The 21,691-nt window shown below is 51.2% G+C and overlaps 2 long non-coding RNA genes across 3 annotated transcripts in view; one reads left to right on the forward strand and one right to left on the reverse strand.

Moving 5' to 3' along the window:
- The window catches only part of LOC123954301, a 28,403-nt gene extending 16,420 nt beyond the window's left edge, over positions 1-11,983 (reverse strand). The window contains exons 1-2 of the long non-coding RNA XR_006821059.1: positions 11,353-11,983; positions 11,048-11,224 (exon numbers count right to left, since the gene is read on the reverse strand). This is a non-coding gene — a long non-coding RNA (uncharacterized LOC123954301). The remainder of the gene's footprint in view (positions 1-11,047; positions 11,225-11,352) is intronic.
- Positions 11,984-12,526: 543 nt separating this feature from the next.
- LOC123954708 lies at positions 12,527-19,658 on the forward strand. 2 transcript variants are annotated; one of them, XR_006821116.1, is made up of 7 exons: positions 12,527-12,705; positions 13,090-13,182; positions 14,664-14,733; positions 14,847-17,144; positions 17,397-17,550; positions 18,116-18,276; positions 18,428-19,658. It is a non-coding gene; the product is annotated as an uncharacterized LOC123954708 (long non-coding RNA). The 2 variants fall into 2 exon arrangements; XR_006821115.1 differs by having other exon boundaries at positions 17,397-18,276.
- Positions 19,659-21,691: the final 2,033 nt, after the last annotated feature.

Raw genomic sequence — 21,691 nt, forward strand, 5'->3', positions numbered from 1 at the left:
CCTTGGGGAACACGGGACTGATGGCTGGAGAACAAGGTGCGGGGAGGGGACAGAGGACTCCTGGCCCCTCCACCCGGGGAAGGGCTGGAACTGAGGCCTCAGGCTGGCCCGGGGCCCTGGAGGCAGCGTGGAGGGCAGAGCGCCGCCTCCGGTCGGTCAAGGGTGAGCGTGGCTTCTTCCACATGTGGAAGGGAGGCTGCCCTCCCTCCTCTGGGCCCTTCCCTCCATCTCTTCTGCTCATTCCACTTGTCCGTGGGGTCCACCCCACGTTCCTTCTCCTCTAAGAAGCATTTCCTCCTCCGGTTTCCAGCCGGAGGGAAAGCCTCCCCCTTCCCTGAATTTCTGCAGCCATAATCACCTGTGGCATAAAATCAAGTGCTTGAAGAAACTGCTACATTTGGGGGGTTTTTTGTTGGTTTGTTTGTTTTGGATTGGAAACTACTTGGGCATAAGGATTAGGTGTCCTACTTTGTTTTATCCCCAACAAGGCACAGCAGAGAGTCAGCGGCCCACACCTATCTGCGGCTGATAAACACACTGCAGAAGAGATTCTCTGCCTTTGTGTGTCTGTCTCCCTGTCTCTGGGGTCCCAGCGGGAAGAGCGCACAGACTGGCATGACCCACGCTGCGTTCCCTTTCTCGGCTTGCCCAGGAAAGCCTCTCTCGGGGGGGCTGCTCTGGAGGAGGGAAGCGTTTTGGAGCTGGAGGGCAAAATCAGGCTGCGGGCTTCTGGAGGAGGCAAAATTATAATTTGCATTTTTCTGCCGAGTGAGAACTCTGTAATTTAGGATTTTGCCTAATTGCTGTTTAGAGTTCCCAGGGACTGTCTCTCCCCAGGCGGCCCTGCGCTGCTCGGAGAGGTGGGCTATTAATGGCTCTGCTCTCCACCTCCTTCCATCTGCGGCTCAAAGGTAAGATGACTCAGACGGGGAGCGGGTCAGCCCTGAGTTCTGCTTTTTTTTTCTAGAATCCTGATTCATTTGGCCCCTGGAAGAGAGGGAGCGAGCGGTGCCGGCGCGGTCGAGGAGCCCTAAGCACAGATGTGCAGGCGGTGGCTTTGGTCTGTGGCCGCTCGGATCTCAGCTCCGAGCAGCTGGTGGCCAGAAACGAGGGGACGGGACGCCAGAGGTGGGCACAGCACATTCTCGCTACAGCTGGGCTCTCCTTGTGTGTGTGTGTGAGGCTGCAGCCTCTCTCTTTCTCGTTCCCTCTGTGGACAGTTTGGAAAGTCACCCACTTCCTTTGCAAAGTGATTTTGTGCGTGTTCCTCAGTGGTAGGAAGAATGACAAGCAGCTGTCGGGGCATGTGAAGAAAAGAAGTCAGGCCACTTGTACCAATGGGGCAAACACCTTGGCGAAGAGAAAACGACTGCACTTTCTAGTCAACTTTTACCACTGGCACCCCTTGTGGTTGTAAGTTCAGGCCACAGATGTTAAAGCCACAGGGAGCAGAGGCCACGCTGAGAACACCGTGCTCGCCAGCTGTCCTACCTCCTGGGCCATCGCGGGATCTGGAGCCCTTCCCGTTGGGCCAAACCTTTCACCCAGGTCAGGCCTGGCGGAAAATGAACACTCTGCAAGTTTTGAGAGCGGGGGAAAGCACATCGGGCTTTGCTACAACATAACACAGGGGACACACAGAGGAGTGTGTGCGTGCACACGTGGGCGGGGATGGCCGTGCAAGGAGGCCGGCACTGTGGACGGGCGGGGAGTGGTGCGGACAGCCAGCTCGCTCCATACTGCGAAGGAAGGACAGCGGCTCCTACTTCCTGTCTGCCTTCTCGGGGCCAGATGCCACGCACACGTTGTCTCATTCGAAGCTCTCAAACAACTCGATAAAGCCCCGAAGATATTACTACGAACCCAATAAAGGGGAGCCCGTGGTGCCTGGTAGGCATGGGGGAGGGTGGACCTCCCAGAACGCTCCTCTGACTCCTTCATGGCCCCCACACCCCCAGAGTCCGCTGACCATCCTGAGCCCCAGGGAGAGGATGGTGAGGGCCCATCATTTTATAGATGAGGAAATAACGGATTCCTTTGTCACTGGCTCGGGCTGCCTTCACAAACCACGTGGCTTCCCTCAACAGTGTCACCCCTCACGCTAGGGCCTGGAAGTCTGAAGTCAAGGGAGCCGCAACGCCATGCTCCCTCGAGATTCTGGACAGAATCCTCCCTTGTCTCTTCCTGCTCCTCGTGGTGGCGGCTGTGGACCCTCCACTCTATCTGTGGCTCCCCGATGGCCCTCTCCTCCTGCGTGTCCTGGTGTCTGTGTCTCCTCTTGTAAGAACCCGGCTCATATTGGATTAAGGACCCACCCTCCTCCCATAAGACCTTACCCCAACTAATTACACGTGCGTGACTCCATTTCCAAGTAAGATCACATCCTGAGGTACTGGGGTGGGGGTGGATTTTGGACGTATCTTTTTTGTAGAACATAATTCACCCCACGGCACATACGCACAGTATCTTGCCTCGGGTAACACTGCCAGCAGGTTCACAGGAGATCTGAACCAGCACTGACTCCCAAATTCTTTTTTTTTCCCGTATGCTGATTTATGCAATGGCATTAATTGATGCGTGAGAGATGCTCCAGTTTATTCTAGCTTTGTTTTTTCTTACCCTAGCTTTGTATTTTCAACCTGCTCTGAAGCTCCGGTTACTGGTCCCTGCAGTGGAGAAGTGAGAAGGAAGATGGCGGTCAGGGCTGAGGAGGTGAGTCAGTCTTAGGAATTGTGTCTGAATCAAAGGCCTAGTCAGGAAAACAGAAATTTCAGTCAGTATTCCAGAGAAGAGTTAATACGGGAATTTGGTTATCAAAGTGTCAGGAGGACTAAGGAAAGAGAGAGTGTGAGTGAGTGAGAGAGAGAAAGAGACGACAATAGGAACAAAAAAAGAGAGACTATGGTAGGAAGTCCTGTGGGCAATATGGCGGCCTGGGGCTTTGAAGAAACCTCCCTTACCTAACTTTACAAATGTATAGTTAAGGGAAAAGGAAAGAAAGGGAGACTGTTAAACCCCTGAAATGATGTCAGAGAAGACCAAAGCTGCCATTCACCTCACAGGCATTTGCTATCCACAGTGTTCTAGACCGTGGGTTTTAAGAGGTTACAGCTCTGGTCGCAGTGGGTAGAGCCGAGGACCACACAAGCTGAAATGTCAGATCAGAGAACCCACCCGAAGCCGGGAACTCTGACGAGTGCCACTCTTGAACTAGGAAAAAACCACCAGACAGAAGAACAATAAGGACATCTGCTTGTCTAAATCTTGGCTCCAAGTAAAGGAAGACACAAAACCCAAAGTCTCCCACGACAAGGCTCCCAAAAATGTCTACCAAGAAAATTCCTAACCGCAAGCCTACACTCATATGGTCTGTGGCCACACTTCGTAGTTTTCAAGCCCCCCCCCCCCAAATCTTAATCCCAAAATTTTAAGAGGATTCCAGGCTCACAGCACCCCAGGTGGCAGGCAGACGCAAACTCGAAACCTCTCCTGAAGGAACACACTTCAGATCCAGGCTCACCACAGGTATGGTTCCAGGGGACACGAGCTCACAACAGAGATCGGCAAACATGGGAGGAAACAAGTCACCATACGTGAGAGACGACAGAACCAGCAGCCGCAGAATAAGTCACAAAGATGGCAGGTGTTAGAATGATTAGAGACCAATGATGAAACCGGTGGGTTCCATGCGTTTAAATAAGTAAATGCAGGTTAAATTATAATAAACAACAGATCCTAAACCATGACTCAGCCTTCTCTAGGAGGTATTGATTGCAATGGGAAAATGGACGTTGGCTGCGGACAGCCCCATTATGTTCAGAGAAGTCTGACTTTCTCCAGGAGGTTAAGTTGAGGACCAGGTACAGGGCGGGGTGTGTCCCTTTGGGGACATAGGCAAGTAGCATTACTTCACCATAAGGTGTCTCCAACTGGACATCACTGGAGAGATGCTAAAAAGACAGAATATTTGGGGGAGGGCAGGGAAGTGCTTCATTGTAAAGAGAGAGGTGGGGGATGGGAAGAAGGCATAATGTACCCGTATGTGGGGACCATATGTGGGCAATATGGTGGCTCCCCTGAGAAAGAAGCGAGCCCAGTCTTTGCTCCCTGGCACTACCTGGTTTTGGGGGTACCTGATGAGGCTCAGTCTTGGACCCCAGGGCTCCCAAACTCCCCTGCCAGTCAAGAATGAGATTAATTTTTCTGCCAAGGCCAGTAGAAGGGAGGTTTAGTCTCATTTATTTGGGTAAAGATACGTGTTACTTCTTCCACATCTGAGTTTGTGGAATGAGATTCACACATACCATACAGCACTAACAATCTCTATACCTCTGGGGAATTTAAAAACAAAAACAAAAACAAAAAACCCCCTTTTCCCCATTTATGCCCAGGGGACAATCCTGGCACTTCCTATGCAGAAAAAGGGGGTGCCTGCCTCTCAGAATGAGATTCGAGGTCCCCCGTGAGCCAGCTCCAAGACGGGCAAGGCTTTCTTTTGTCTCTGGTATTCAGGGAATTGCAAGGCTGGTGTGAAGGCAAGAATAGGAAGGAAATTCGTAAGACGAAAGGAAGGTCAAAATACCAATTCACCTCCCAGTTACAGGCTCTCGGGTCTCCCAAGCACTTGCCCTACGAGTGACTTGGTTCCATGAGGGGTTGGCGCAGACAGCCTGAATATCCCATTTCATGTTTAGAAACAGAAGTAGAAATCAAGTAGCCTGGTCTCCTCTCTTTAAAGTTCGGCTCCGTTAAGACGCTCGGGACATGTGATCCAATCAATGTCAATGCCTCTGACGACCATTGTTAAGGAATCACTGGCAGGAGTCATTTCAGCCCAGAGCTATTCTGTTCTGGCGGGATCTGTGCTTTCAGCTACTGATTTTTTTTTTTTTTTTTTGTACTGCCTCTTCCTGGTTGAGAGAGCTCTTTAGGTTATATGGTAGCAGGAAATTCCTGCCCAGGAGAAAATAGGTTAGTTGCTTGGGAAGAGAAAGTTCCCGAAAATAAAAACCTTTGAAGTTTGTTTCTTTGCATTGTATTAAAGCATTCCTAAGCAGGATTTTCATACTTCTATGATAAGCTTGTTTATCTTGATGGAAAGAATATTAGGAATAAAAAAAAGGAAAGAAGGGAAATGGTCATTTCAAAAGGAGTATTTGGGGGCACCTGGCTGGCTCAGTTGGTGAAACACTGACTCTGGATCTTGGGGTCACGAGTCCAAGCCCCACACTGGGCACAGAGCCTACATTCAAAAAACGAAAGAGGGGCGCCTGGGTGGCTCAGTGGGTTGGGGCCTCTGCCTTTGGCTCGGGTCGTGATCCCAGGGTCCTGGGATCGAGCCCCGCATCGGGCTCTCTGCTCAGCGGGGGGCCTGCTTCCCCCTCTCTGTCTGCCTCTCTGCCTACTTGTGATCTCTGTCAAATATATAAATAAAAAAATCTTTAAAAAAAAAAGATAAAAAACGAAAGAAAGAAAAGGGAGTATTTTATCCACATTCTCACTTCCAGCAGCTGAAGAGAGGAAGCGTTGGCCCATGAGCCTCCAAACCCGCGGCCACTCTAACCTCTTCTCCTCTGCGACCAGACAGCGGAGGTGCGGTGAGAAGCTCTTTGCTTCTCTTCGATGCCGGCGATTTCTACTAAGAACTGACTTTGGGCACGTCAGTGGAGTGCTGCGGAGCCTGAACGGAACCATCGAAAATAAATGTTTCACAGTATCTTCCCACAAGGGGCACTGCCGTACTGAAACGAGGCATCCTCGTGGGCAGAATGAAGGCAGGAGTGCTGCCCTCTCCAGCCCGCAGGTTCAATTCATAAATCTCCAGAAGCCTCAGAGCTACAACCTTGGCGATTCCCATCTCCCACCTAGACTAAGGCACTGATCTCCTGGAAATGAACCATGAACACAAGTTTGAATTTAAATACTGTTTCGCCCACATCGAACGCGCTTTGTGTCGATACTGGTTCAAGTGGACATGCCGAGTTGCAGATCTGGCTCCGTTGGCAGAGGTCTTTAGCCGAATCAAGAAATTTATGGGCAGACAAATTTGCTAGGGAGCCAGACGTCTTCTCTAAATCGAGACATCACAAGTCATTTAGCAGCTGATCTATGGGCCCCTGAGCTTCCTCGAGGTCAGTTAGAGGACCTTATCCATTTAGTTCAGCTTTATGACTTTAACAAATGACTTGCTGGGGGTTTTTCCTTTCTTGCTTGCTTGCTTGCTCACTTGCTTACCAGAACTAATAAGAACTTCATGGAGATTTAGAGACACCTAATGAAATCAGGAGCATTCGATTCCCTGCCTACCTGTTCTAGTCTGTATTTGGAAATTCCATCCCCAACTTTGAAAAACCGGATGGACACCAGTGAAGGAATTGGGTGAATCACTGTCCAGCCTCCATGGACGCAGGAGACCTTGGAAGGCAGGAAGAGTGACATCATGGGACGTCTGAGGCCTGCCACTCAGCCTGGAGCCAGCCACTCACAGATGTGGTAACTTTTCTGGCTTCTGCCTCTGAAAGCATGCAGTGAAAGCTGGTGACTTCGCTGGTATTTCAGACAGAGAAATGAGGGCATGGATTGAAAACAGACAGGGCTCTAAAGCTTTAAGAATGGCAGCTTCAGGTCAAAATTCCAACAAAAAGAGTTTTCAGGCTCGCTCTCCCCTCCCCCTTTATTAAGGCAACAGGAGAGTTGAGATCAAAAGTTCCATGTAACCCCTCTCAACTAAAACTCTTAAAAACAGATGGTTCTTTGGCACAGTTTACAACATTCTTGGCAAGGCTCAGATCTCAGGTGACATTAAAGGTGACTACAGAGATATATACACAATTAAGTCAGCTTATAATTAATTTCTGTTAGATTTACTAGTTTAACTGCATGGGGTTAAAAGCTTCTGCAAGACAGAGGATACCAAAAGCAAGTCGATGATGACAAAGGACACAATGGACACAAAGTGCTAATTTCCTTAATATACAAAGAGCTCTCACAATTGAATAAAAAGATAAGTTAACCCAATCACGGGCTTTCACATATGTTACAGATATTTTAATCTGCCATGACATTTCTTCTTTGATTATATTATTCTGCAATTTTTACAGGCTTGTATTTTATGTGCTTAAATCTGTATGTCTATCCCCGTTATGCTTCAAAAGGCATGCCTCTTTCTGAAAATCACCTATTTGATTTTGGATTTAGGAGGCCATTAATTTCCGATCCATCTGTAGAATCTGTGGTGGGTGGTTAAAAATACAAACAGATTCACATTTTCCAAATAACTGGCCACACTGTTCCAGTTTCATATTTATGGAGTGGTCCTCTTTCCCGCACTGGTGTGTAGTATAACCTTCATCATATATTAAATGCTTCCGTGTGCTAAAAATAAAAAGTGATTTCAGTTGAGTGCTGTGAATTCATCAGTGGTACTTACGGGGTGGGGTTTGCAACATGTGGATGTCCTTCCTTTCCCCTCGGCCCTACCCCCCCCTACCTCCCCAGAGACCGAAAACAGAGGGAAGGAAGCCAGGGGAACATTAAACAAGGTCTGCCGCTCTGGATAATGTCTAGGAAGAAAACGAGCAGGCTGAGGTTTTATGATTTATGCTGCTTCGAGAACCCTTGAAAAATAGGAGCGCCGCGCACTGAGCCTTCATTCCACACCGGGCCCTGTTCTAGCACTCACTGGGAAGACATCAGTCCATCCTCATGACCACCCACCATGTGGCTGCTGTGATCATCACCCTGATTTGAGAGAGGATGCACCAAGCCCAGAGATGTCCTGTCACTTTCCCCAGAACCCTTTGGGAGGGTAATGGCCTAAAATGTGGCTCAGCCAGCCCACCCACAAAGGTGACGGGAGCATTCCCTTCCTTAAAACGCTTCCTCTTGGCACAGACAAGTGACCACAGACAGGCTGAGGAAGGTGCCCACAGATGGGACCTGCGGAAAGCGCTATCACGTGGCTGTGAGCCTGAGCTAGAAAGTGATCAAGCCAGGCGAATTCTCTCTTCTGAGAAAAGTCGACCGCCACTCATTTCCAGGTACTCATTTCACTCCTGCCTTTTCACAGCAACTCTTCTCCTTTCCAAGAAAGCTAAGAAGGCAAGGGCTTTTCATCTGTTGGCTGGCTTAGGAGGGCAGGGCAAAAACCTTTCTACCACAAGACCCCACCATAGCATGGAGAATTCTGGCTCTGAATCTTCGGAGGTTAAAGGCCTCTGGGTGTTTTCATTATTTATGGTCGATGGTCGAGTCGGCGGACTCGCACTGAGTGTCTCCACGGGCCAGTAAGGTGCAGGCAGGGGGTAAGTGGTGAGACAGCCCTGGGCCATGGCTGTGCCATCTGGCCCCTGCGATGATGACTCAGGAGGCTTCTGCCTTGGGAATCCTTTGCTTCCTCCGAAATGGGGCTCTGTTTACAGAGTTCAGAAGCAGCAGACACTAGATTTGAATCAGACATCAGGACTTGCGGATTCCTGGGCCCATTCCCCATCTAGCCATCTTCACAACAGTACCCTACTCAGGGTTCTTCTCCGGACACTGCGAACACCAACAGAGCTCTGCCTTGCTCTCAAGGTTACTGCAAGCCTGAAGTGTAGGTGAATGTTTTCTGTGGTGTGGAAGCTGCCAGATCGATACAAGGTTTTGCTACAGGAAAACAAGAACTGGTGTTGATCGTTTGCTTTTGCTTGTCGGCGGTGGTTGCGATAGTGTGTGTGTTTGGTTTTCGTTCTTTACCATCTTGGTTCGAAGGGACTGGAGTGGCTGGTTCCCGCCCCGGCTGGCCAGTTGGCTCCAAGTCAGGGAGACACAGTCTCACCTCATGCCTTGCAATCACTTCCAGCTCCCTGAGGAGGAATGGGCTGCTTCATTTTTTTTTGTCCGTTCAAACCACATCCTGCCCATTTCCACCTTCCAGAAGACAGCTCGTGACACCGGCGGTTTTAAGATGCGGCAGGCTTCTCGGTGAAGAGATAGCAGAAGGCTTTTCACAGAAGTGAAAATAATTCATCCAGTGGTTAACGTGTCAGGTCTGGGCATGGAACTTACCCCCCACCTCCAGCTTGATCCGAATCCCTGATGTGGAGAGTGAATTGCTGTTCAGTCTTCTCTCACCATCTTGACTCTGATAGAGTTCTGGATAAAAGCAAGCACGCGGCAGGCGACACAGGGCCCACCAGGAGAGGGCTGCATGCTGTCCGGAGCTGAGGGCCGAGGCAAAGACTGCAGTAGTTGGAAGGAACCTCACTGAGCTTTTAACCAGTTTACAGACGAGGACACGTCCTCATTGTACCACTGAGGAAACTGAGTCCAGGGAGGCTCAGTGCTTTGACCAAGGAGACAGAGGCTTTTAGAGGCAGAGTTTGGACTGGTACCTGGGTCGTGCAGACCCCGGCTTGAGCTCATTCTAAACACACTGGCTGTACCCATTCCTGCAACTTAAGGATTACTGGAGTTGGAGAATTGCACCTGCTGATGGGCTGGGGCCGGTCACATCTCACAGCTGCAAGTCGTGAGAGAGCGAGGACAGGACCAGCACCAAGCCGCCTAGGAAGCCACCAGGCAGCAGGGACAGCAAAGGAAATAAATGTTCTGAAAGACTGTGACACCTGAAGAAGAGGAAAAGGAGGAAAAGGGGACGAGAACCGAGGCACTATGATGCAAGTAATCATTAGAAAACCGTAACTTTGGAATTTTTAAACCGATGGAATCTTTATTCTTAAAGTGCACGATCGTACACACCACACTCTTTCTGTTGTTCACAGGAGGCGAGGGAGAGGGGTGGATGGGACAGCCAGGCGGAAGCTGGGCTGCAGAAGGAATCAGACCCGGGCTGCTGGAGTCCAGGATTCCAGGCCAGCCTGAGGGGCAAGCGACCCAATGCGCACCCCACGGCCCCAAGAGGTCCAGTGGGTGCATGTGACCTGTCTCTGTGCCTCTTCTGGGAGGCCCTGGAAAGGCCGACACAGCCCTGACTGTAGGAAAGAGCAAATTTTCAAAGACATCTCCCCCAGAAACTTCTGACCTTGGACAGTGTTTATGGCCAGGTCGAGGGCACCCCTTATCTTTCAAGGCTAGAAGGCAGCTTGTAAATGGTTGACTTATTAACTGAGCTTCGGTTTTCAGTGGGAAGCCAAGGCCTGAATGGGGTGGGCGCCAGGGGTAGCTCTGGGTGCCCCTCAACTCCAGGCCGTGGGCCTCCAGCTCACAGCCTCACGGTTCTCCCGTCGACGGATGGGGCCCCAGTGCCTGGATGCAGAAGGCGCATGAGTTTGGCGGGGTGGGGGTGGGGGGTTGCAGGGCTTCTGAGCAAACAGCCCCAGCACCTGGAAGGGTCCATCCCCGACCCATCCCAGCTCAGAGCAGGAGCTGAACACAGCGCCGTGGTCGGGCGCCTTCCCCTGTAGCGGTTTAACTGACAGCCCAAACGAGAGGCTGGGCCGGGCTCAGCTTGCACCATCAACCACAGTGCCAACCGAGGGAGGAGACCAGCCTTTTCCTACCCCTATGGTCAAAAACGAATTTCCTTTATGGCTGTCCTCTCCACCCTCTCCTGTATATCCCCTATTTTTATCTCAAGTGGGTTTTAAGTGTGTGTGTGTGTAGGATGATGGATGATTCTTCCTGACTCAAGATGTGCTGGGGGCTACTGGTCACCGTTGGCCAGCATCAGGCACCTCCAGGTCCCAGGACACAGGTGGGGGCACAGGTACCCCGTGGGGATGACCCCAGCCACGAGGCAAACAGTGAAGTCAGGGCTGGGGCATGTTCCTTGCGTTCATGAAGCCTTTTGCTCACTGCAGAAGGAATATTCTCTCTGCTAGCTGTGTCCCCAGGCTTGTACCCCCTCAACTCTCCAATAAGGCCCTCACCCGCCATGAAGCTCTCCCCGCACAGAAGCGATCGGCCTTCCCCTCGGATGAACCCCATTGCTCACCCACTCCTGGGCAACGGCTGTTCATCGAGTTCATCTCGATTGTGGGCATCTGCGTGGCACCACGTGCAAGACCTCACCGAAGCGCCAAAGACAGAAAACGAGCGTTTTTACCTGATGATAAGCCGATCCCGCCAGGCCATCGTGGGCGCCGTGGGAGCCTCTCTGTGCTTCTGTGTCACGGAGGAAGCTCCGTGTCCCGGGGCAGCGGCGCGACCATCCCGGGCACGTTCTTGTTAAATCCCAAGCTGGGATAAGCCACGGCTGGGAGCACAGGGTCAGGACCTCAGGCTCAAGGAAAAAGAAGTAAGAGTTAAGAGCAGCAACAAACGCACCAACGACAGAGAAGGGAAAGCAGCCGCCACCCGCCCACACACACACTTGGCACAGGTGCGGCCCTACTCGTGGGCTCGCTCTACCTGAGTGGGTGGCCCCGGGGCAAAGCGACCCAAGCCCGAGCCCAGGAGAGCCAGCAGGAGGACAGCGCTCGTGGGGGTAGGGGTGGCCCTCTGAGCCCCCCTGCTCCGGGCCTGTGCGGGAGAGCGCGCCGGCGTCGCCCCCTGCCCGCGTGGAGGGCAATGACCGGCTCGGAGGCCCGCGGGCCGGCTCCCTGGCGGTGGTCAGGTCACCTCCGCTCTCTCGCAGACATCCCGGAGGGGGGGTGCTCGATGAAGCTCCGAGTCCCTTAACAAAAGGCCTTTGAGGATTCCGAGGAACGGTCAAGGATGTTGAGGCTCCCCCGGGAGTAAAGGCTGCCAGGACCACCCAATGCTTTACCACCAGTCCCCCCACCCCCCACGGGGTATGCAGGTGCCGACGCACGCTGCCCGCCCACTGCTGCCTCGTCTCACCTGGGGGCTCAGGTGAGCTGGGGGGGGGGGCGCAGGTGAGGTAGCCGCCCTCTCTGCCTGCCTGGATCCTGGACATCTGGCGATGTCCTGTCTCCACGAATCCCCTCCGATTCCTGTTCTGTGCTGGACCCGGACCCCCAGCAGCTCAGCCTTGCCGGGTGCTGCTGGTTTACCGCTGCTGAACTTGAACAGCTGTGGTCCAGGCCAGCGGCCCCCAGCCTGCCCTCCCTGGCTCTGCTCTGCACATGTGAATCCCCAACCCGCCACCATCCATCATTCCCGTCCCGCCATCTCCCTCCTCCTGCGTGACCACCGGTTGCTCACCAATAATTTGAAACTGTCCGTGACAGAGACAGTTAAGCGTCAGCAGCTTATCTGCTGTGCTTGATTCCGAGAATTAAAGGTTGGGGGGGGGGGCGGCCAGGGGAGAGAGTGTTGATAAGGACGACAGAGTTCACTGGTAGCCAAGAAAGGATTTCTGGAAACCACCCTCCGCCCTGGGACTGCTCAAGAACAGACGCTTCCTCACTGGTCCCAGTGGCCTCCACCATCACAGCACCTTTTTCTGCTGAGTTGGTTCTGGCCCCTCTGGGCGTGACGCCTCCTCGGCTTCTCCACTTCCGGTCCCTGCTCCCGCCGCTCCCAGAGCATGACGGGAGCTTTCTCCCCTGTGCCCACCCCCCCCCCCCCCCCGGAAGGCCCCGGTTTTTAGTCCCCACGCCCGTGGGCGAGGAGATGAACATCTGCGGTGCGAGAGGCTCCTCCTCGAGTCCGGCGGGTGGGCGCCGAGAATCTCCTCATTTCAGATTAGCTCCGCGGTAACGCAGAGGCGCGGACAGACACGCGGCCACCCCTGCTTTCTCTCGTTGAGCGCTCCGGCGGAGGCCGTGCGGTGCGGAGCTGTCTGCAGCTAGGCTGAAGGTTGGCCGGGGGATGGGGTCGCAGATGGGGATGGGGACTTGGTCTGTGCACGCGCGCGTGTATGCACGCCTGCGTGTGCCCGTAGGTGTGTACATGCACACATGGGAGGGTGTGGGGACACACATGTGTGCATGGCAGCAGTTGCACGTAAGCGTGAATAATTTTAGGAAGAAGGAGAAGGGAGCAGTGGAGATTGCTGGAGAAGGCTGGAGGACATCACTCCAAAAGACCCTGGTTAGTGATCAGGAGGAGAGAGGAGGGAGGAAAGACATGGTTCTGTTGAGCCGGAATAGAGGAGAAAACAAGAAACCACAAAAGCTTCTGGTATTTGGAATATAAAAAAATAGCAGGTCTGGGAGTTTTTTTCCTTTTTCCCTCTAATAGGCCATCGAGGTCAGGTTTCAAGAGTTACAGGAAAATGAAAACTAACAGGGCTTTCTAAGAGTCCGGAGGAGTATGTACTAGGTTCACCATACGGTGAGTACGAAACTCGGTCAGCTCCCCATCCCTGTAGGGCGGGGGTCTGTGGGTCCACGCAGGCCCCTGCTCTCAAGAGTTTGCTGTCTTCCTGGGGGGCCGGGTGAATGTGTCTGGAAGCACTAAAGGACAACTCAGGCCAGGCATGTGGGAGAGGGGATTCTGCACATGTGTCTTCAAGACAGGATTCAGGCAAGAGGTGAAAATGAGTTGGGCCCAGAAGGATGGAAATGGTCCAGGTAGTGGAGAAGGGAGGGAAGGGTTTCTAGAAGGGATCTGTATGTGTGTGTGCGAGTGTGTGTATGTCTGTCAGAAGAAACCCAAGACCGGAAGTAGGGTTAGCAGGGTATATATATATATGGCTCGGAAGAATGGTCAACCATCTGGGGGCTTCCTATGTTCCAGGCCATCCATCTGCATGTGTGATCTTCCCCCGCCCTTACAACAGCCCTGGGACTTTATTATTCTGCTCATTTTGCAGAAGAGAAAACTGACATTCAGAGGTGTAGGCCACAGGGTCCATGGGGGAAAGAACTAGAATTTGAACTCATAAATATCTCCAAACCCTTGTTCCTTTGTGTCTTCGCTTTTGAAGATTTGATTTTGATTTATAATTTTGTAAAAATTTAATTCCAATATAGTTTCTAAATGTTACTTATATCCCAGTATCATTAACATACAGCACTCTATCAGTTTCAGGTAGACGGTGCAGTGGTTCAGCACGGCCACGCGTCACCTGATGTCCACCTTGACAAGTGCCCTCCTTAATCCCCATCACCTATTTCCCCTCCCCCCACCCACCAAGCCCTCTGGTACCCCTGAGTTTGCTCTCTCGTGAAGAGTCCATTTCTTGGGTTCAAACTCTTGTTCTTAATCACACTTCTCGTGGGGCCCACCTGGCGGAGGTTGATAGAGAAGAGTTGAGTGGGGACTCGTGGGAGGGTGGGAGGGGGATTGAGTGTCAGCGTTGGAGCTCTCAGAAGATTCTAGCATTACTGCAGGAAGCCATAGGGAGACTTGGCTGGTCTTCAGCACTGTGGGATGTGGAGAAAGGGGTTCTGAACAGAACACATGAGCCGATGGGGGTTTACTGGAAGACGCTAGAGAGCAGGGAGAATGCTGAGGAGTGGGCATCATGGACCTGACTAAGGTGGAGGGGTGGCAAGGGGGAGGACAGGGTGAGTGAAAGGGCATCTCGGCATGAGACAGAAGCCTGTGCGAGGGGCGTAGGGCAGAGGGGAGTGCCTGGAGAGGTGACACCAGGAGCAGAAACGAAACTCTCAGTTGGGGCAGCGCCCAGTTCCCCTCAAAGGAGACTCTGCCCCACCTTGAATTTCTGGAGCAAAATAAGGGTTCCTGTTGTGGTACTTCTCATAACTTTTGATATGCCCGTGTGACTGATAGGCCAATGTGACTCTGTAAGAGGGAAATGTAACGTGGCATTTCTCCAACCAATTTGACAATGAGACCCATTTCTACAGAATGCCTCCTGGAGCCGGGGTTCCAAAGCACACTCTTTGGGAAACACTACAGTGGCCAACCATGGGAAACGTGAGTAATTCGCTAACTTGGAAATGTGGATGCAGAGCTGAGGCTCTCGTTTCACGAACCTGTGCAGTTTACCTGTTTGTTTGCGTTCCTGATCTTGCTTTGTCCTCTTCTAGAAGCCGGGATCGCTTCCTCCAAGTCTGCTGCTGAGGGGAGCCTTGGGACAATGTGTTCTCTGGCCCTGTGTCTGGCCTGCGGGCAGAAGTGGGCTCCCCTGGACAATGATCCTCCTCGAGCCTTCCTGAGGACGGGGATGACCTTGCCCTGCTTGGCCCTCTGGTGCCCAGCCTGGGAGGCCCGCCCCCGGCCCCCAGCCTTCCACCGGACCTGGGGAGAGCAGCGCTCTGTCAGAATAACATTGGGCCTGGGGGAAAGACAACCAACAGGGACCTTAGAACAGCCTGGGGGTTACGGCCAGATCATAGCAAAAATAATAATGTGACTTATTCGCTATAGAAGAGAATTCAGAACAGGAAGGATCTTGGACGCTGTCCAGGTGGTGTTAGTTACAAAAGAAGCGAAAGAACCACTTGAGAAGGTCTCCCTGGTGAGGCAGTTCGTAGCCCTTGGGGACTGGAGGTGGTGAAATGGGGAATATTTAGGGAGAGGACCTGTCTGTCGACATAGCTACCGGCCTGCACAGCGCCCCGAGGCGTGTCCCAACTGGAGACGAGAGGATCAGCTCCAGGGACGAATCAGCCACTTGGGAGTCTAGAGACCTGGACATCTAACCCCAGCCCAGCCACCGATGGGCTGGCTGACCCCGGGGCAGAACACTTTGTGTGGTTTCCTCATTCGGAAAGAAAAAGAGAGAGAGAGAGAGAGATAAAATCTGATCCACCTCTCAGAGGTTTGGGTGGTTTCTGTTTTGCTTTTTGTGAAGAGCAACTCATAAAATGATACCAAACCCCTCTGAAAATAAATACAGGCTCTATGCGTTTCTAGCAATAATAGCAAGTATTCTCGTTGGGATCGTGGCTCAATTTACCACGATAAAATCGCTGGTAAATTTCTAAAAAGTTACTCCTTTGTGCACATACCTTCTCCATAGCAAATGGCTTTCTGTTCGGGGAAAGTGAAAGGACACTCCAAGTCATTCGTGTGGGGGTTTATGTATTTCTCTCCCCAGCTGAATAGAACTCTCCAGGTTTCCAATTTGGTCATATTTCAGAAATGGTTGAACTTCAGATTCTGAACTCTCGCTCACTGAGTGCGGAGTTAGAAAAAATAATGAGATTAGCAGATAAGTAAACAAACATTTTAATTGAGACTCACGGCTGCAGAAGTACTCTGGGCAGTATGGAATTACATGTTTCCATATTCTTTGTTGGTCTGTGCGAAACTAAAACCCAGAAGGTTATATTAAACATAATCGCCTAGCTCCACGGGGCCCTGCAAAGAGTTTTTCATGTGGTCATTTAAAGGCCAGTGATTGTATCAAACACAATGGCACGAATGAGTGTGTTCCTTGCTTCTGTTTCTTTCAGGGAGTAAATGAGCTCTGGGGGAGGGTAGAAAAGTACCACATTTCAGATCCCACCCCCACACCAAAAAAGGGGGATGACCTTGATGGACCTCATTGATCCCTTCAGAGAGGTGGATTTGAGCTCAGCGTGGAATGCGGTCTTCATGAAGGTTTTAGGTTGTGAGAATCTAGACTCTGGCCCTCAGGAGTGCTTCTAAGTTGAAAACTTCACTGCATTTGGTTTATTTTGGGGGGTGTGTATTTAATACATTTTTCATAGACTCCCATCTTAAAAGCTTTCTGATTGATTGGCGGCAGGGAGCCAGCTCTCTTACCTAACTAGACAAAGTTCTCACTTTCTCTCCAAAAACCCAAGACATCCAGGAAAGGCCAAAGGAATCCTAGAAGACATTGTGCTGTTCTTTCTCCTCAGATGCCACATGCCGCTAGTGGGTTGGATCTGAAAGTGTCACCCGGCCCTCTCTCCTCTCTCCTTTGAACTTGACGCGGTCTTGCTGATCACAAGGCAGGCATGTGTTTTCCCGGGTCCTACACTCTTCCCTTCCTCCACCAGCTACCATCGTCTGAGAGCATGCTTGTAGCAGATGAGTGGGTCTCCGTAGTTGGAGCAGGCTAACTGTAGATCCCAGGCCTAGAACATCCGCCTCAACTTCCCTTTTAATTTTCCTTACAGCTGTCCTGTCCTATACGGAGCCACTTGCCACATGGGACAACTTAAGTGTAATTAAATAAAATTAAATTAAAGATTGGGTTCTCCTGCCACACTAGCCATGCTGGCCATGTCTCAGACGTTCCCGATGACGACTGTATCAGGAGGCATATAGAACATTTCCGTCATTGTGAAAAGTTCTGTTGAACGGCAGTGCCTCGGAGTGTACCCAGCCAAGACCTTCACTTGTGTTGAATTTTAAGAAAATAATACCCAAAGGTAAATGACATTTCCAAGGATCTCCGGGGACGTATTATGAAAACATTTCTTGGCTGTCTTGGAATCCTGCGGGATGTCCTTTATCTTAAACTTTATTTTTGAAAGAAATTTTCTATATTGAATGTATATTTGATTTTTGCAAGGGAAATAATCTAACATAACAATGGTCTTGAAATAGAAAAACACTGATTCTTTTGGGGGATGCCCGACATGGTATAGTCAATGGTGTTTAAGTTATTTGTCAATTTCTAGTGACCTGTGAATTTCAAAAGAGAGAGCAAGACTGGAATAATTTTCGGAGAAACATGGCTATATTTATTCCTTACCCTGGACTGTGTTGATAATAATTGTTACGCTCCTAAAGACACTTGGGAAACTGGAATCAGTCACATGAGAAGGCCACCAGGTGAGCTGAGCCCTGGAGTCACAGGACCTAGAATTATATCATTGGTCAGACTCGGGCTGGGGGGACAGTGGTACAGGCTTACGGCACATGTCTCCACGAAAACACTTAGTCACTAAGCGACAATAAATGTCTCCCTCACTCGACCGCATCCACGATTTACACAGTACTTCATGCGAGAAATCACTGGGGGCCAGAATTCACCGTGGATGGGAAGGCTTAGGCCTTGCTCAGCTGCAGAAAACAAATACGAAGAGTCATAGAGCATTAAAGACGGGGAATTCAGGACTCAGGGACTCTTGAAAAAGTTCCCCCAAAGAAGAGGACCAGAAACTTCCTATGTGAGCCAGCTTTTCCACTAGGCTTTCCTGTATACACTTGGCCCAAGTGGAGATCAAAGGGAATTCTGGGCAATAGTTTTAAGTTATTAATTAAGTGAAATTGATCTGCAATTATTCTAAGAGTCAAATGAACCACAGTGTAGAGAGAAGATAAAAGAATCTGGGCTCACCATGGTCTTTATTAATTTCCTCTTTACAATGAATACCTCTCCTTTCATTCTTCCGAGCCCTCGTCCATCCATATGCGATAAAGAAATACAAAACAAAGCAGCAGAGCCTCGCTCTTGGCACAGTGGCATGAAGACTACATGGGGCATGGAGTATCCATCCAATACTACAGGTCTGGCAAGTAAGGACCGGAGCCCAGAAGGTCCGAGAATGAGCATAGGTAACAGCGGTATTCTGCTATCTTTTGTCATTCTGCCCTGTTTGGCTGAGCAAAGGCTGCCTGAGTTTTCTTATAGTCCAGAGGAAGGGTTAAGGAGGGACAGAAGGTCAGGCCTTTGCCACAGTGCCAAGAGTACCTTCCTCTTTCTCAGGCGACTGCCCCCCCCACCCCCGCCACCTCCTGCGTGGACTCAGGCTGGAGATGGGCCGTGCTGGTTCCCAGAACAGGTCTGCTGGGCCACAGCGCCTTGACCAGCCAATTATTGGCGAAAGCAGATATTCTTCCTGACCTCTGACCTATCATCAAGAGGAAACAGAGAGAAGGCATTATCCCTGGCTGCTCCCGCGTGCTCCGATGACAGCACCATGGAAGAACCTCGGGGTCAGAGAGGAAGCGAGGGGGTGCGTGGAGGGCGAACAGGAAGCAAGAGGAACCGAAAGCAGAGCCAACTGCTGGGCTGTGGCTGTGGCAACAGAGGCCGAGCTTTCAGGAGGGGCCTCTGCAGCCGCCAGACCTTGTCCCCACAGACGATGGTCTTCCCGGACGCTAGAGCTTCCGGACCAAGAGGTGCAGTTGGCCAGAAAGCTGACTGTGCTGGCTGGTGTCGATGGGACCGACAGGCCTGGGCACGTGCAGGGGAGAAGGTCATGGTCTGCACATGTGACAATGTGCTGAGTTCGGCCCCTAGGTCCTTGCCGGTGAACTCGGAAAGAGAAGTCTGATGTAGGTGGAAAACACAAACCTCAGCTCCGCTACCATGAGCTGTGAGGCTTCGTCAAGATGAATTAACCTCTCTGATCTCAGGTTCTCTACTGAGGAAAGCGGAACAATGCCCCCCTCCCCCACCAAAGATGTGCCCGTCCTAATTGCCGGAACCTGTGACCCTATCACCTTACACGGTAGAGTGGGCTTTGCCGATGTCATTTCGTTCATGACCTTGAGATGGAGAGGCTCTCCTGGATGTCCAGGTGGGCTTGGTGCCACGTAGGGTTCTGTGAGAGGGACCCAGGAGCTCCAAGGCGAGGGAGAGGTGCTGACGGAAGCAGAGGCTGGAACGATGTGAGGGAGGGGCCATGAGCTCAGGGACGCAGGCGCCTCTAGAAGCTGGGAAAGGCAAGGAAACGGAGTCTCCCCCAGAGCCTTCCAGAAGGAGTGCGGCTCTGATGACACCTTGATTTTGCCCAGTGGGACCTATAACATCAACATGAAGGGAAGCTACCTCATAGTGTGTCTGGGGCAGATGAAATGATGCAGTGTATCTAAAGCACTTAGCAAAAAAGTACCCGCCCTGGAAATGTTGGGTGGCCTTCTCTTGAGTTTGTTTTGCTGCTGCTGCTGTTGTTGTTGTTTTGGTTTTTTGTTTTTTTTTAAGATTGTATTTATTCATTTGACAGAGACACAGCAAGAGAGAGAGCACAAGCCGGGGAGTGGGGGAGGGAGAAGCAGACTCCCCACTAAGCAGGGAGTCCAATGTGGACCTCGATCCCAGGACCCTGGGATCACGACCTGAGCTGGAGGCAGATGCTTAATGATGGAGTCACCCAGGCACCCCTCATGAGCTTTTAAAATTTTATTATCACAGCCAGAATTGGATCCCAAGTCTATCTTTTTTAAAAAGATTTTATTTACTTATTTCAGACAGAGAGAAAGAGACAGAGATAGTGAGAGAGAGCAAGAGAGAGCACTAGTCGGGGGAGAAACAGAGGGAGAGGGAGAAGCAGACTCCCCACTGAGCAGGAAGCCAGAGGTGGGGCTCTATCCCAGGACAGGGCGATCATGACCTGAGCCCAAGGCAGACCCTTGACTGAGCCACACAGACGCCCACCAAGTCTGTCTTAAACCCCACCTACTACACTGTCCTAAAGACAACTTGGGGCAGTTGGAAGTAGGCACAGCTCCTCCAAAGAAACCATGGCAAAGCATTTTAGAATTGCTGAGCCCAAGGAGATACTTGTAAGTCCTTTACCTCAGGAAGCTCCAGAACCCCAGAGTCCCCTCTGGGTAAGCTGTCATGCAGACATCTGACTGAAGTCCTGTATTCCGGCCCCGCGCATCCGTGCCCTCGGTGGTGTGGGTGGGACCACAGTGCACTGGAGGCCCTCTCTCCATGAGGTGGCGAGGAGACTGGAACACGTCACCATGCTGTGCAGCTGTGACGTGGGTAAGGACTCAGAGGATGTCATTAACGAATGGCTGGGCTGCCGCCAGGGCATTGCATGACTCCGGTGACCTCATCTGATCATTTCCTGATCACTCGTGTTGATCCCCTTATAGATTTCTGCCATCTTCCCTGGCTTCGTTTTGCATCAAGAGACTGAATATCTAGATGGACAATGGCCAGACCACATAGAAACATTGAACTCTGACCTCCAATCTACAGCAACCAGCCCAGGAAACCAGCCCAAACAATTACCAGGGGCAGGTCAGGAAGTTGGCCTGTTCTCTATAAATCACACTGTAGGATGTCAGACTTCTGTCTCTAGTAACAATCCAGGAAACAATAACCTCCGAAACAGTGGGTCCCAGATGACCAGGACCTGATTAATAACCCTCAGCCTCCCTTATCGATGTCCCCACCTCCAACTTAGGACCAGCCAGAGAAAGCTGTGTATGCTTCCCAAGTGATCACATAGGATGCTGACTTCTAGTGGGCCCTTCTGTGGCTTCCCCGCGCCAACAGCCTCCAATAGGGGCGTACCCAATGCCTTCCCTTCTTTCACTGTAAAGCTTTCCCTCTGTCTGCCGTTGAGTCTCTGCCAAATGCAAGTGATGGTGGCTGACTTCCTTGCTATATATAGCGGGCTCTGAATAAATAGCCTTTGCTTGTTCTCATTTGGTTGGTCTCTGTCTCCTCATGTCATACGACTGGCAAGTGTGGATTTGGGGGTGAGAACATGCCCTATGCTCCTGGACAAGGGCAAACTGGTCACATGTGGTTGGCTCAGCATGACAACTGTGGCCTCGTGAGGCCCGAGACCCCTCTCAGTTTCTGTCTTTGTAGACTATACATGGCTTCCCCTGGAGTAGGAGGGGGGTGTGATGAAATAGTGACTGAGTTCTGTTGGAACCTGAATTAGTTATGATACCATTGGGTGGAACAAAAAAGAAGTAATTAGTGAAGGCAAATGGGAAAAGTCCAAAATTGGAATTTTATTTTAAAGGAACACTTGGGAGAGAACAATTTAGGAAGGAAGACAACATATTCCCCTAGTCCCCTGCACACGGCTCTCATTTTAAAGAAAACAATGAGAAGGTAGGTTTTAAGTGGTGTCATAGGGAATGTTAGAAGCTAATGTTACTAATCTAAAAGCTATCAGGGCAAGGAAATATCCAGGTGGTTATGGGATAGAGATATTGCAGGAAGTCTCTATAGACATCTCAAATTGTTGGTCTTTGAAAATAAGGTCCATGTGCA

This window comes from Meles meles, chromosome 12, assembly GCF_922984935.1.
Source record: "Meles meles chromosome 12, mMelMel3.1 paternal haplotype, whole genome shotgun sequence".
Taxonomy (NCBI): Eukaryota; Metazoa; Chordata; class Mammalia; order Carnivora; family Mustelidae; genus Meles; species Meles meles.